General features: G+C 40.3%; 1 protein-coding gene across 1 annotated transcript in view; it reads left to right on the forward strand.

Annotated features, from left to right (window-relative positions):
* The window catches only part of KLHL32 (kelch like family member 32), a 127,573-nt gene that overhangs the window by 90,134 nt on the left and 22,654 nt on the right, over positions 1-14,785 (forward strand). The window lies entirely within an intron of this gene.

Genomic DNA, 14,785 nt, shown 5'->3' on the forward strand with positions numbered 1-14,785 from the left:
CATGTAAAACAAAATTTGCATGGCATTACAAGTTAGGTAAATATGAAGAAGGTATTCCATGCAAAAACATATTGACTTCATGAATCACATGTAACTTAATGGTGTTAAAAATATAATCGGGACTAAAAAAATGACAACAATGTTTTTGTATTATTAAAATGTCTGTTTAGTCTGGTAAATATTGAATTTTACATAATGAATATTTCAGATTTGGCACTTCCCGCCAGAGGGTAGTAGGTGTGAGGTGCCAGAGCTTTATAAATGTCAACCATTTTTACTATTATACATTTGTGATTAGACTTTGATCTATTAGGTCCCAGGTTGTAAAGGTTATGTCATAGTTTGCAATTAGTGTGATGTCACAATATCAGCTTGATAGAAGTTGCATCTCTTTCCTGAATCAATAGTGCAATAGTTGTTACTATTTGTCCCAAGCAGCAGGTTATACCCAGATAAAGAAGAGGGATACTGAACATGCATATAAAAAGTCCTAGATTTCACGCATTTTAGAAAAGGGGGCATAACTGAATTATATCAGATACATAGTATCATGAACATTTTTCTCAACTGTATGTCACAAGACACGGAGTATATTCTTGAGCATTTTGGATTGGGTTGGGTTGTGCAGCTATCTTTTAGATGATTGGGCACTGGCAAATCAAAGCTGTTAGGCCAGCCCTGTATGACCCGTCCCACTACCATCCTGCTTCAGTATTTGCTAGTGTCTATAGGTGATGGACACCTTCTTTCTGTTCTGAGAAGTACATCCCTTTTTCCTTCATTTCTCTAACCAAATTTCTTCTAGCAAATTTCCCTTTGCTGCTCACAGCCTCTGCAGTACCTACCAGCAGCTTTCCAGATCAGTTTTCTCCTGTGCAGAGCCTTGGTGGACTAGTCCCCTGAGGTAGGAAGATATGGCGCTGGCCTGTAATGTGCTTAGTGTACTGACTCTCAACTTGGCACTTGCAGTGACTGTAGATGCCACAGGGTGCTTTACAGATACAGGGACCTGGTCCATTTTGGTGAAGCATTGTCACTGAAGACCACCACAGGGACAGAAAATACTGGATGGTGTATGTCTCCTTTAACTGACCACGCTGTTCTGACAGGTCAACCTCCGCTCTGAGGTTTGGTAAATCACAGTCAGTCCTTGTTAGGGTACCTGGGTTATAGCCTCTCTCCCTCTATGGGTCAGCTTGAGGCTTGGGGGGCATCGCTTGCCCCTCTCTGGGCATGCACTCTCCATTTTCCTTCTCCTGGTTTTCTCTGAACTGTCCACACACTGCTTCTGCTGCAGCTATTCTGCATATCAACATACAGGTGAAACTCGAATAATTAGAATATCGTGCAAAGTTCATTTATTTCACTAATGCAACTTAAAAGGTGAAACTAATATATGAGATAGACTCATTACATGCAAAGCACGATAATTCAAGCCGTTATTTGTCATAATTGTGATGATTATGGCTTACAGCTCATGAAAACCCCAAGAACCCCAAATCCACAACCTCAAAAAAGTAGATTATTACATGCAATTAATAAAACAAGGATTGTACTTAGAACAATATCGGACCTCTGAAAAGTACAAACATGCATATGTACTCAGTACTTGGTTTGGGCCCCTTTTGCAGCACTTACTGCAATTACTTTTGCACGATATTCTAATTATTCGAGTTTCACCTGTAGAGGCCAGATCTCTGCAAACCGCACTGGGTACTCTCCTGCTGACAGTGGTGGAACACTAGGTACCTTTCACATCCACAGTAATGAGTATTATGGTTCTCTATCAGTCAATGACAGATCATAGATGTGGGGAGGTATGGGTGATAAGGTCTAAGGGCCTTACAGCCTGACAATGATTCTGCTGAGGGTTATGTCCTCTCTGTTTCTGCTAGCCCTATGCTCTGCTTCTTCTCCCCTTCACTCCCCACCTCTTCAGCACCCTCCAGGACACCCTAATATACCCTGCTGCCAAGGGGAGTTTACTGCAGTAATGGTGAAATCTGTGGGGAAAATGTCTGAACTATTGGAGTTCTCAGACTGCAGAGAAGTCTTCTTCTCCTTAAGAGTCCCCCTCTGGCCTCCCCATGTCTGCCTGAGTGCTCCCCGAGGAAGAAGATAGGGGCTTCTTTCAGTTTCGCGAAGCACAGGAAGAGAACCTGTTTCCTGATATCTGTTCCAAGCTCAAGAACACTATTTCTGTCATTGTGGATGCAGAGTGTGATTGTTTGCAGTTAGAGTTAACTGTGTCAGCCATGCCCAGGGTCACTAGTTTGATTTCTTAAAAAATGGCCAAACCTGACAAAACCTTTTCTGTTCACGCACATTTACAGACCGTGTTGTATGGTGACTGGGATCACTCCACATAATAATTTACTCCTCCTAAATAGCCTATTGAAAAGGGTTTCTTAAAAAAATGGTCTGTCCCTGTAGAAGGCCCAGCTATTTCTTGTTTGAACAAGACGCTAACAGTCTCTGTAGAGGATGTTCCTGTTTTCAAAGACCACATGGACAGAAGGTTAGAAGCCCTCTTTAGGCCTTATTTTCTCTTGTAGGCCTTGCTATGCAACCTGCTGTTGCCATCATGGCAGTATCTCTGATCTTATTTGTGTGGTCAAAAACTATGGCTAGGAACCATGGGTCCAACTAGATAGAGCATGCCGCTCTACTTCATAGATGGCCTGGCAGATACCCTTAGACAAATCTCAATTTTATGTTTCTTGTCTGTCCATATGCAAAGGATCCTATGGCTAAAATGCTGGAATGCAGCGCAAATGCATGCTCTTTACTGGGGAACGTCTGTTCAGTGAATCCTTGGATACTTATATCAAGGAAGTAATGGGGAAAAGAGCACCTTTTTTTTACATCAGAAGCAAAAGTCCAGGTCTCTGGAGGCATAATGCGCTGCTCCATCCCTCAAAAAAGGTTTCCCTTTTTTCGCTTCGGTCTCAGGGAATGCCCATAGTGGGGTACTTGGACCATCTTCTCAGAGAGCAGTAGGTGCAAACCTTATCAGCCTTCATTCATTGAATGATACAAACCCTGCAGAGCTCTTTTATGGGTTCTGAATATTCAGAATGCAACACTGAAACCCTCCCATTTGGGGTACATGTGCCTGGTCTTGGATATGGTCTTTACCTGGGTCTTCCTTCCCGCAGAAGAAATCCTATTTCTCCATTATCATGCTCAGACCTTGCGGTCCAAGAGTTGCCCAATTGTTTGCTTTTGCATGAAGGTGCTGAGCTTGATGGTGGCCTCCTTAAAGGCATTCACCTATAGGCACTTTAACTCCAAGCCATTATACTCAGTATTATGGCTGCATGGAACAATCGGGTTTAATCCCTGGACCTCCTTTTTTACTTGTTCAGCAAGACCAGGGAGGCACCAGAAGCTGCATAGCTCAAAGAGGTGGACCTGATTCTGGCCTGGGTGGAGCTTCATGCCCCAGCCCTGTCTGCTGTGCACATCCCATAAGTGGAAAATTGTTAGGCACACTTTCTCAGCTGTCAATGTCTGGATTACGGAGAATGGTTCCTTCACCCGGAGGTGTTTTGGGCCTTTAGTTTCAGGTAGGGATGCTGGTTGTGGGCCTCCTGACATCCAGGACCATAAACAAACTGGAAGAGTTTGTAAGCCAGGACCAAGGGTTCCTGGGCCTTAACAGTAGATTCATGAATCACATGTAACTTAATGGTGTACATTCTTGTCTTTCTCCCAGTCTGAGCTAGACCAGTGTTTAGCCTTTTAGTACTACCATGTGCCAACTTTCTAGCTAGGTGATTCTTTTCAAGATGCTGTCTGCCTCTCAGTCTCTAATGAAGGCTTTTTTGCAGGAGGTTGCTCGCATTGTCTCTCTTGTACACACTGGTGTTTTACACTCCGGTGGGAAACTTCAAATTAGTTCAGGTAGTGCTGCAGAAGCCGCCCTTTCAACCTTCAAGAGTTATCGCTCTGGTGCTACTCACTCAAAAGATTGTTCTTCTCATCACCATCTGTTCTACCAGGCGTGTTTCAGAACTGGTATCCTTGACTTGTATTAAGCCCTTCCTAGTTATTCACAAGGATGGGGTAGTGCTAAGACCTAGGGCCTTCTTGTTCCTCAGGTGGTGTCTACCTTCCACCTCAACTAGGGCATTGTCCTACCATCCTCATGTCCTGCTCCCAAACATCCTAAAGAGGTTTCTCTCAACTGTTCGGACGTGATTAAGGCCATTTGTATTTACCTTTCTGCTACTGCTTCCATCCGCAAGTCCAACTCCCTATTTGCCATTCCTGAGGGTCCCCCTGTGGGGCAGCTAGTTTCTTGTTCCACTATCGCTAGGTGGAAAAGGCAAACTATCACTCAGGTCTTTGAGTTGAAGGGTAAAGCCCCCTATTTTCTGATTAAAACTCACTTTACTAGGCGAATTAGTGCTTCTTGGGCCTTCCAGCAGCAAGTCTAAGGTATTCCAAATCTGTAATGCTGCAACCTTATCCTCTGTTCAGACTTTTTCCAAGTTTTACCAGGTGAACGTTCAGGCCTCTGCGGATGCAAGCTTCCCCTGCAAGGTTCTTCAGGTGGCCCTCTGACTTGTGGGCCCCGTGTTATAGTTCTCTGTAGGGATTTGCTGTTTTTGTTTGTATTCCATGCCCTGTTTAGATTGTTTTTGTACATCCCATCTGTTTAAGAATTAACTTTCTGTGTGCACAGTATTTTTGTCTGGGAGGTAAACCGCTTCTTGGAGTACGACACAGGGCACAGGACCCGCCTCCCAGGTTTACTATAATCTATTCTTCTACTGCTTGCTACAAAACCAAGGCAGGCTGGAACTCCTAACAGCTTTGATTTTCTAGTGTCCAGTCACATGAAGGTAGCTGCATAACCCATCTGTTCAAGAATTTACTCCATGTGTCCTCTGATGTACTCCAAGAAACAGATTTTGCAGGTTCGACAAAATCCTGTTTTAAAGCAGAACTGCAGGAAAAGAGATAAATACACAGACTAAATACATATATGGGGCTGTTGTACCTCCTGAAGAATGTTTTTTCTGTCCATCCAGTCCTGAGATTTACAAAGTTCTGCCACGCAACACAGCCCTGTCTGGCAGGGCAGGATATCTCATATTTTTCTGCTGCAGTTAAGTAAAACTAAGGCATGGTTCACACCTGGGCGTTTTACAGCGCGGTCCTACGCTCTGTAAAACGTTCAACATGTGAAAACCAATGATTGCCTATGGGCATGGTTCCCACCTGGGCGTTTTACAGCGCGTAGGAATGCGCTGCAAAACGCCCTACGCCCAAAGAAGTACAGGAGCTTCTTTGGGGCGTATTTGCCGCGCGTATCCATTGGGATACAGCCAGGTAGCCCTCGGAAATGCGCGTTTGTCCAATAAGCCAAGGTGTGAACCCAGCCTTACAGGTCTTCTCCATCCCCCAGCCTGTGATTAGACAATGAAAGGAGAAGCAGGAGACTGATAAGCTAATCTCTCATACTATCAGAATGTTCCTTGTGCTGCTTCTTTCTTTTCAACTCTGAGCTCTGATGAAAAGACTGTAAAGGACTGATACCAAGTCAAATGCATGTGCTTACACGGCTTGCATTAAAAAATACATTTAATGATGCATTTATTAATAAAGAACTGCATTCATTTGTGTCTTTTTTTTAAATATTTGCCTTAAACTCTGTTTTAAAACATTTCTTTTTGTTTGGATAATACCTGAGCAAGTTAAGGAGTCAAGATCATTTATCTCTACAAATGTCTACAGTATGTAAATGTAATCTTCGTTCTGTAATTCATACTCTTGCTCATTCTTTCATGTCCTTTTTTGTTTGTTTTAACTGTGTTGTTCAAATATTCTCCTTGTTCTTTAATGCCTTGACCATTTTTGATGTTTGTTTTTACCAGTTGATATTTTTTTCAATTGAAGAAATTGTGATACATCAGAAATATTTGGCATAGGTTATTGGGGACATCTACCCTCTAGTTTACATTTTGCGTTCAAAAAATAAATTGATGGCTCCAGTACCATTGTCTGTCCTGCCTTAATAGAATCTTTGTACCATGAATTATGTAACAAAACAATGAAGCCTAGTATTGTATTCGAAATCTCCACATAAATACATATATTCATTTCTCTGTGGCTGAGTTTATTGTAGTTATTATAGGTCAGTTGATGAAGAAAAGATGGAAGTTTGGAAACAGAGTACAAGGCAGAGCAGCTTAATATATACTGCAGGGTCTGCATGTGCCATCCTTATATTGTGTATATATAGTACGCATATTGGCACAAACTCTGTTTTCTAACTTATTCTCAGCACATTTATAGTCTCATTATTGTTAAGTTTATGTAGCAGAGGAGTTTTAACCATTTTATTTCAATATAATATATTGACTCTGAATGCAACAATATAAGAGAATTGTAAGGAAACCAAACTATGGCACAACAAAATGCTGTAGAGTAAACTATGAGAACAGTGATTTTCATTTGTGATCCACAGTATATGTTTTTAAAGAATAACTGTAAATTGCTTGTGCATTGCAGGTATTTTCCTGTACAATTTAGATTATAAAATAAAAACATACCTTTGGGAACTTTTGCATTTTCTGACAGTGGAGTGTCAAGAGTTCCTTCTATGGAGTTCCCTTACTGGAGTTTTGGTCTAATATGCACCTAACCTCTGGTTCTGAAATCCTTCCTGGTTCTGTAGAATTCACATAAGGGCTTTCTGGAATTTGATCCTCATTGCTGCCTACTACTTGCAGCTATATCCTGTCTTTTTATTAGTCAGATTGGAATAGAAACATAACCACGTCTTAATCCATGCATCTACAACATGAATGTTGATGTGGAACAATGCTTATCATAAAATCACTCAGGGATCTGACCTTGACTAATATAATAGCTTACTGCACCTTTTTTCTGATAATCAATTAATAACGATAAATGATTTTAACAACTTACGTGTCTATGCATGCCTTTCAATTAGAATAGCCCCACTCTCTTAATCTGATAAATTTTAGGTAAAAAAAGTGGTTTATTGCTTTCCCAAAATAATTTAGGCTTGGCCTCCACAGAGCATATTTATAATACATTGTTGGATATATGACAAAAGTTTGCTATAGCCTAATTTGAAAAACCATGTAAATGCTTCTTTCTCTATGGAGCAGAACACTTGGCCATGGGTGGTGCTGGAGGGACTAAGAATATAGACACAGTTCGGTTCTTGGGCATTTTTGTAGGAATACAATGAAACCTGCTATTATGTATGATGAAAATTGTAAAATGCAAAGTGTCTTCTATGTGACCCTCACTTTCTTTCATCATACAAGAGTTTACAAGTACTGTAAATTAAAGCTCCCTAAGAATGCCAGAGAGTGTCTTCTCTTTGTGGTGCTCTTCTAAAAGTGGAGGTTTTTGTACAGTGTGGCCAAGGGAGGCCCCAGCATTTTTTTAAGTTGTTGTGCTAGGGATATAAGTGGGGGGAAAAAAGGCAGACACACCAATAAAAGAAACGCTTAGCCAGAAAATAAACAAGGCATATAAATAACGCATAAAGCAACATTTCTATCACAAGACATTATCTTACAATTTGATTTCCATGATCTTCAGTGTTCACTGTCCTGTCCTGACTGTATTTATAGAAGATTATTATCCCTGTTTTGACACAGCAGGTGTTGGCAGTGTCCAGTGCAATGTGTAGCATGCAGTAGTAGACATTCTTTTGTGAAGTTTTAGATGACCCTGAAGTTAAAAAAAAGAAAACAGTAATTTAACAATGACCCTCTTATACTGGTGTAACAGACAATTACATTACAATAGCAGATTCCAGTCCCAAGCTGGCAACACAGGCCAGCCAGTAGTCAAGCCACTATGTCCTATTCGACGAGCTCGTCCACTTTTTAATCACGCCCGATGTAAGCAACCGTTCTTTTTCTAGGACATATCAATCTACCAGGGTCGGACAGCTCGAGCAACTTCTTTCTAGTAATAGGCCAGCCCTACCTGCCAGCAGGTGCCAAAACCCTAAACCGAGCATCTGCCGTGTGAAAATGCACATTCTGTAACATGGTGGCTGCTGATGGAGGTGCTATACAGGTGCCAGCATGATTTTTGGGGGTGTATTGCACACTGAGTGAGTCCCTTTGATTGAAGGGGGCCTGATGCATCCAGAGCAATGAAGTAATAAGGAAAGGGTGATGATCAGTACAGTGAAGGCATTGAGCCACTGGCAGGTAGGGCTGGCCTATTACTAGGAAAAACCCCTTGTCAGGTTACCCTTAATAGGGATTTGTGCAGTTTGTAGATTTGAGACTGTGCCTTGGGCTTCTCTTTATAGAATGCAGACATGTTTAATAAGAAGAAGCAGAATTAACCATCATATACCTTACTGCTACATAAACATGTATTCTTAATGCAGACATACACTTTTTAATCAAATTATCTTTTAAAAGACTGAATGTTCCATGATATAAATAAATTCCGACGGAATTCTGCATAATAGAGGATCAACATATAATATTTTACATAAAACATTATATAGGGAAATATATTTAGCTATTTAAAAACATAACCGTTTATAAAGCATTTAAACAAAATGTTGGTACTGATAATAAATGAACACATATCAAAGGGTACTTAGGGCTCACAAAGGGACACACAATTTAGTTATGCTGAGAAACCCTGCCATTTTTAATTTTTACTCCCGGTTCCCTAATATGTACACTTGTTCCAGGCCAGTCCCTCAAACTATTGAGGCCATCAGCTCAGCATTATAACTATACAGCTAGCCGTTTTAGAAGTAGGTTAACAATAGCAGTTCCCATATTTCTCACAGGAAAGGTTCACCTTAAAAGAAATTGGGACTAGCAACATGGCAATGATCCAAAACACAGGATTTTTTTTAAGATTGGCCAAGTCTTGAGTCCTGACCTAGATTATACTTTAGTGTTGAATCAGTTTTTATTAGCATTTTTATCAGGTTTCATAACATTCAGTATCAAAACTCCAGAAGGGTACAAAAAGTACAAACAAGACATCGGGCAACATGAGTATATGCATTGAACATTGGCGGTCTGGCATGGACAATCAATGGTCGGTGTCGAAGGCGACTTAAATTCGGTTATACGATATGTAAAGCTAAGGCATTTCTGGGTTATGTATAATTCAACGTAGAAAGGATCAAAACCACTATGTCTATATCTACAGTATAAATCTGGTGGGAATCACCATTGTGCGTCTAGATTATACTTTAAATGCTCTTCAGCAGCCTTCCAAAGAAGAAATCTAAAAAATGTGCATGAATTGAATCGAATTTGTATACAAGAATGGGTCAATATACATCCTATAGTGTATATTAACCCAAAAACAAAAATGTAACATATGGCAGCTTAATAGTCCTTTCAGGCTTTCTTTCTCATTATTTTCACCTGCTAGTAACACTCTCCTTGTCCTAGGGTGACAATGCTCACTAACTGCACTGTATTTATGGAGGAATAGCATTGTCACCTAGGATACCTTACCTTACCTGACTTGGACTACAAACAGTTCCCCTTGCCTTATTTTTGTTACATTGGGAGGGGATTATTCTGTAATTTACAGAAGATAGCTGGGACTAGTAAGTTGCAATATATTCAATTTTTGTTCTTTAAACTAAATGTCCTTTAACTATCCTTAAACCACTGGTATGATCAGCAGCTGCTAAATACATTTGTTTTAATTAGTGCCAAAAAGGGGGTAACAAAGGGATCAAATTTTTTTTATGAATGATTTTATAACAATTTTTTCAGCTAGAATATGGCCTTGTTAAAAGTTGTGTTTGTTGTTTGTTAAATGGAGTTATCTGTATTTATTATAAATTGGATGAAGATTAGATGACATTTTAGAAGACTCGTGATGAAGAACATCAAAAACATTCCTAAGGGTTTACTAAACTGTAGGCACCGGGATTCACAAACATAAATCAGGATGGGGAGTATTAGGGTATTAAAACATTGTTCCCTTTCCTTTCATATACAGTAAAATCCTTTATGGGTAACGTATCATTGTATGGGTTTTTTTTATTTTAATATTTAAAAAGAGGAGAACTTTGAGGGCTACCAAAACCCACACAGCAGAGCTGGATCACCGAAAAAGTAACATAGGCATGAGCTTAGGGTCTAAAACAATGGGAGTGGCGAGCGCACAACAGGTGTGGACAGTATGGAAAAACCTTAAATAGCTTTAAAAAAACTTTAAAAGCACTTTCTTAAAAAAAACTTTTTAAATTTTTTTATTTTATTTTATATATATAATTAAATAAATAAATAAAAATAAAAAACTTTAAATACCGGGTGTGGGTGAGCGAGCTCCTAAATCAGGGAGAAAGCTTAGGGTCTAGCTACAATCTTCACATTCCTGCAGTAAACCAGGGGGATAGAACAACTGGTCAAAGCTGTGCACTTTTGTGAGACTTTACAAGGAAGGATGCATGTATAGGCATTTATGCTCCACCCTAGAAAGTGTTAGAAGTAAATTATTTTCCCCAGCATACAGAGGTGTGTAAATTATGTAAATCTCCTGGCTATGCTAAGGTATACTGTATATTATTGGTAGATCTGTTTAATAACATTTTACTCCTCGTGTCCACTAACCTAATTTGGTAAAGAAGTCTTAAACCAATAGCTTTTAGGTCTACAACAGAACCTTACAATAGAGTATACTAACTATACCATTTACCAATACAGTGTATCCAACCCAATTTAAACTGGAGCCAATTATCCTTCCAGCATGCCTTTGGAGTGTGGGAGGAAACTGGAGTACCCGGAGGAAACCCACACAAGCACAGGGAGAACATGCAAACTTATTGCAGATAGTGAATATCTACTATACATTATATACAGTGCTCATAATGTCTTGATGAAAAGTAAAGTACACATAGAATCTGCTGACTATAAATAAATGTGGAGAATTTTTTACAGATATTTTTTTTAAATAAATACATTTATGAATTTTGGACTTGCAATATTTTTCAGTTTTTCTTTACACTCAAAGTAGGGAAAAAAGAAATAAAATATATTTGCCTCAGAATATAGAAAAGAGAAATTTCAAGTAAAAATACATATTGAATTTTTGTTAAGTATAACCTGCAGTGGTCATGATCATAGTCTGCAAATGCCATGTTCTAAAACAATTTGAGCCTTCCGTTAGTTATATGGTACACTTTGTACTACCACTGAATGAGTGGCTGTTGACATTTGCTTTTGATAAACTGCTGACATGCTATGTGTTTTGATTTAATAGTTAATGATGCTATGTAATTTTGAAGATAAGTGTACTGTAACAATTCTGTATTTCAAATTACAAGGCTATAACCACAACATGTGAAAGAAAACACTTTCAGATATTAGAATTTTAAAGCATTTCTTAGGCTTCTCCTTCTCATGTTTTTCTTCCTATGTATCCACGGAAAGCAGAGCTACTGTATACAGTATTGTTCCTTAAATGTATTTTCTGCTTTAACTAAAGATTTGCCCAATTCTTTTTTTAAAGTGGACTAGGATACAAAAAGGGAAGATTTGCTACGTTATAGGGAACATCTAGAAATGTTAATTGTGCCTAACCGTTAACCCTGAAAAATGTTCCTTTTGTCTTATATTCCTCCTGAAAAATAGCAGCGCACTTCCTGGCATGTGAGTGTGAATAAATACTCCAATGTCTTGAGCCTCATTGCGTATATCTGCAGTGTAAGATCTAAGGCACTGTGGCTGTGACTGCAAGCCTTATGAGATGAGTAACATTTGGTGATGTTACTACCATGTTGCTCAATATTCTCCTTACTGGAGAGAAAGCTACAATCATCATTCAGTCTGTGCGTTCTGAATCTCTCCTGCTGCTTAATTATTCCTTTTCAGTCGTCAGATCACCAGTCATCAGGAAGGGGGCAGCTCCACACAGAGACAAAGCATGAGAAGTTAATCTTGGGGAAAACAGCTGTGGGAAGCCCACAGGCAATACCGTTGACTAGTCTTTTTCCCTATCCCTGTTTTTTTTTGACACAACTTCCATTGTTCAGCTTCTCTCTATCTGCTTTACAGTTGAAAGATAAGGGTGCTTATGTTGGCAAGATTCAGTTTTTACACAACCTAAAGGAGACCTTTGCTTTTCATTATGTTTCTTCTGCATAGTGGTGGGCAAGCATCTATAAACCCCAATATATATCCTCATTGGATGATGTGACAACATTTTTACAGTGTTTAACTAATATTTTTCTAGGCGGTGTGTGTTACACATGATTGCAACATATGACCTTAGGAACCTGTAGGTAACTGCTATAGGAGCTACCTTGTAAATTTAATATTATTAAACATTGCCTTTCCTTTTTAATCTGCAACCGGACATTCTACATAACTGCAAAAAAAAATAAATTAAATTTTTCTTCCTTGCAACCACGGCAACAACACTTTGTAGGCAGAATTTTCCAGCATCCTCCTCCCCTACTACTGTAATTGGACCGCTGCCAGAAGTCTGCACACACGCCAAGGTCAGATTCCAGACATCATCCTCGGCAATGTTTGCTTCATTGAGATTTCATATTCAGTACAAGCAGAGAGTAATGCACATCTAAAAGATATGTTGCTGGTCCAATGGTTCATTAAGAACAGGTACTTATGTGATGTTGGTAAAGTTAGAGTCTTCCGCATAGGCCTACATTTAAAAAGATTTCAGCAAGTTCAGTATCTATGGGACAAAAGCAGGTAAGGAGTTGCCAAAAAAAGTTTCCTAAATTCCTTGCAAAGTATATAGTGTTTATTCCAATGTGCAAAGTTGATGTCCGTATATTAATTGTTTCCTAATCTATTTTTAATTAAAGGCCATTGTTATCATTCTACCTAGTGCATGATGGAGCAAAGGTTAACTAATAGGTTATGTGACATTAGATTTGACTTGTATATACATTTTTTATTTGGTCTATCTTGAATTTGCTTGCTTCTATCTTTGTTCACTTTGGGTTCAGCAGTGTACATTAACCGCATGCCACCCGCCCATTCTATATAAACAGGTGGATGGCACTCTCTAGGCAGCGGGTCACCATAAATATACAGCTTTTCTTTTTTCCCCGCTTGTGCATTCCCCCCTAGTGCTTGCACGAGCAGGACACGCTAAACATTTTAAACTGCCAGCCACGGCTGTTAAATACAACTGTTCGGGCAGCTATGGAGCTGCTGGCTTGCTTGTATGGTGCGTGGGAGTGTGCAGTCCCCCCCCTCTGCTGCTGCCAGGGACCAGCATGCCAGGTCTCTGCACTGAGATCAGAGGGAGATCTGCACACGTCCACCGGCTAATCTACCCTCTGATGAATGAATGTGGAAGTGATGTGTATTACATCACTTCTCCTTTTGCATACCATTTTTCCAACTGCTGTGGCCAGAGAAGAAGCTGATGAAGCAGATCTCTGCTTTATCAGCTTCTTTGGGGGTCCATAGGTGACATTAGGGGTCAAATTGGTGCAGTTTGCACATCACCATTGCTACCTGCATTGCCATAATAAATAATTAAATGGATGTCATCTCGAAAGAATAGGTGCGTCATTTATCAGAAATGTCCACATGAAAGATTGGTACCTACAATGACTATTTAGATCAGTGCCAGGACAATGTCATCCAGTGCCCAGGGTGAAGATGCCAAACTCCAACCCCTTTCCCATTTATTACACTTAAGTCAGTGTAAGTGCGCGCATTGCCATCTTCTGCAGCGGGGATCTCCCACTTCCAGCTGCCATAGTGCTTGTCTCATTGACCATTGCGCAACAACAGGTCCACCTGTTGGGCTTCCACCCGGAAGTGGGACCTTCCTGCTGTTTGTTCTCTGTCTCTGCTAGTCTTCTTGCATTGGTTGTGAATAGCCCCGTACTGGCCAGAGCCAAAATGAAAGGCAGGACATGCGTGTGATGAGCATACCTGGAAACTTTCCAAAATCAGTGAGATTGGGGCAGGGTGGGAGGCAGGGAAAGGGGAGGGGTTATCAGCAGTGTGCAGAGTATGCTACACCATAATGCGACTAATTGTCTAATACATGGGCCGTGGTCAAATATGGGGTCTAACAGTGCTGTGGTTTGATAGGCTAGGACATGTAGTTGGATCATTTAATGCCCTGCAGACCCCTCACTATGTACCAACCTGTGTACACTAACCCATACGGATGCCAGAATAATAGAAACCTTTGCTAAAAAGTGAAATAAAGTAACAGATCAAGACCTGACAGAGTCGCAGAGTAAACGAAAGTTAAGAAATGCTCATTCAGGGCAGAGAAGACAAAAGGTGACCCAAGAACACACTGTAGGGCTTACTGCCTTGACTTCCAGGGTATTTCTTTTCCTGCTCTGCACAAAGTCTTTGACCAGAAACTGGTGCAGATGGCACTCTGCTCAGGTTCTGGACATGGTGGCATAAGCAACTGCTGATGGAGCCGGACAACAGCAGGCAGTGTGGGGGTTGTCCCTTGGTGGGTCGGAGCCGAACAACAGCGGACAGTGTGGGGGTTGTCCCTTGGTGGCTGGGAGCAAGAAGTAGATACCAGAGTGATAACAGTTACATCATTTGTAAGGGTTAGAAAAGACACAGGTCTGTCTCAACCATCTATATGCATGTGCGTGTTTGTGTGTACCATATATATTTTCTGAACTGGGAAACTCATCTAAATGTTGTTGTTGTTTTTTAAAAACTATCTATGCTTTTAGCTGATACCACTAACTGTAGATGGGAGTTCCACATTAATGCCATGTAAGGAGAGAGGAAGCTGTCTCCTACCTAGTCGACAGAAATAGCGA

Source organism: Nanorana parkeri, unplaced genomic scaffold, assembly GCF_000935625.1.
Source record: "Nanorana parkeri isolate BGI_ZX_2015 unplaced genomic scaffold, ASM93562v1 scaffold360, whole genome shotgun sequence".
NCBI classification, from domain to species: domain Eukaryota; kingdom Metazoa; phylum Chordata; class Amphibia; order Anura; family Dicroglossidae; genus Nanorana; species Nanorana parkeri.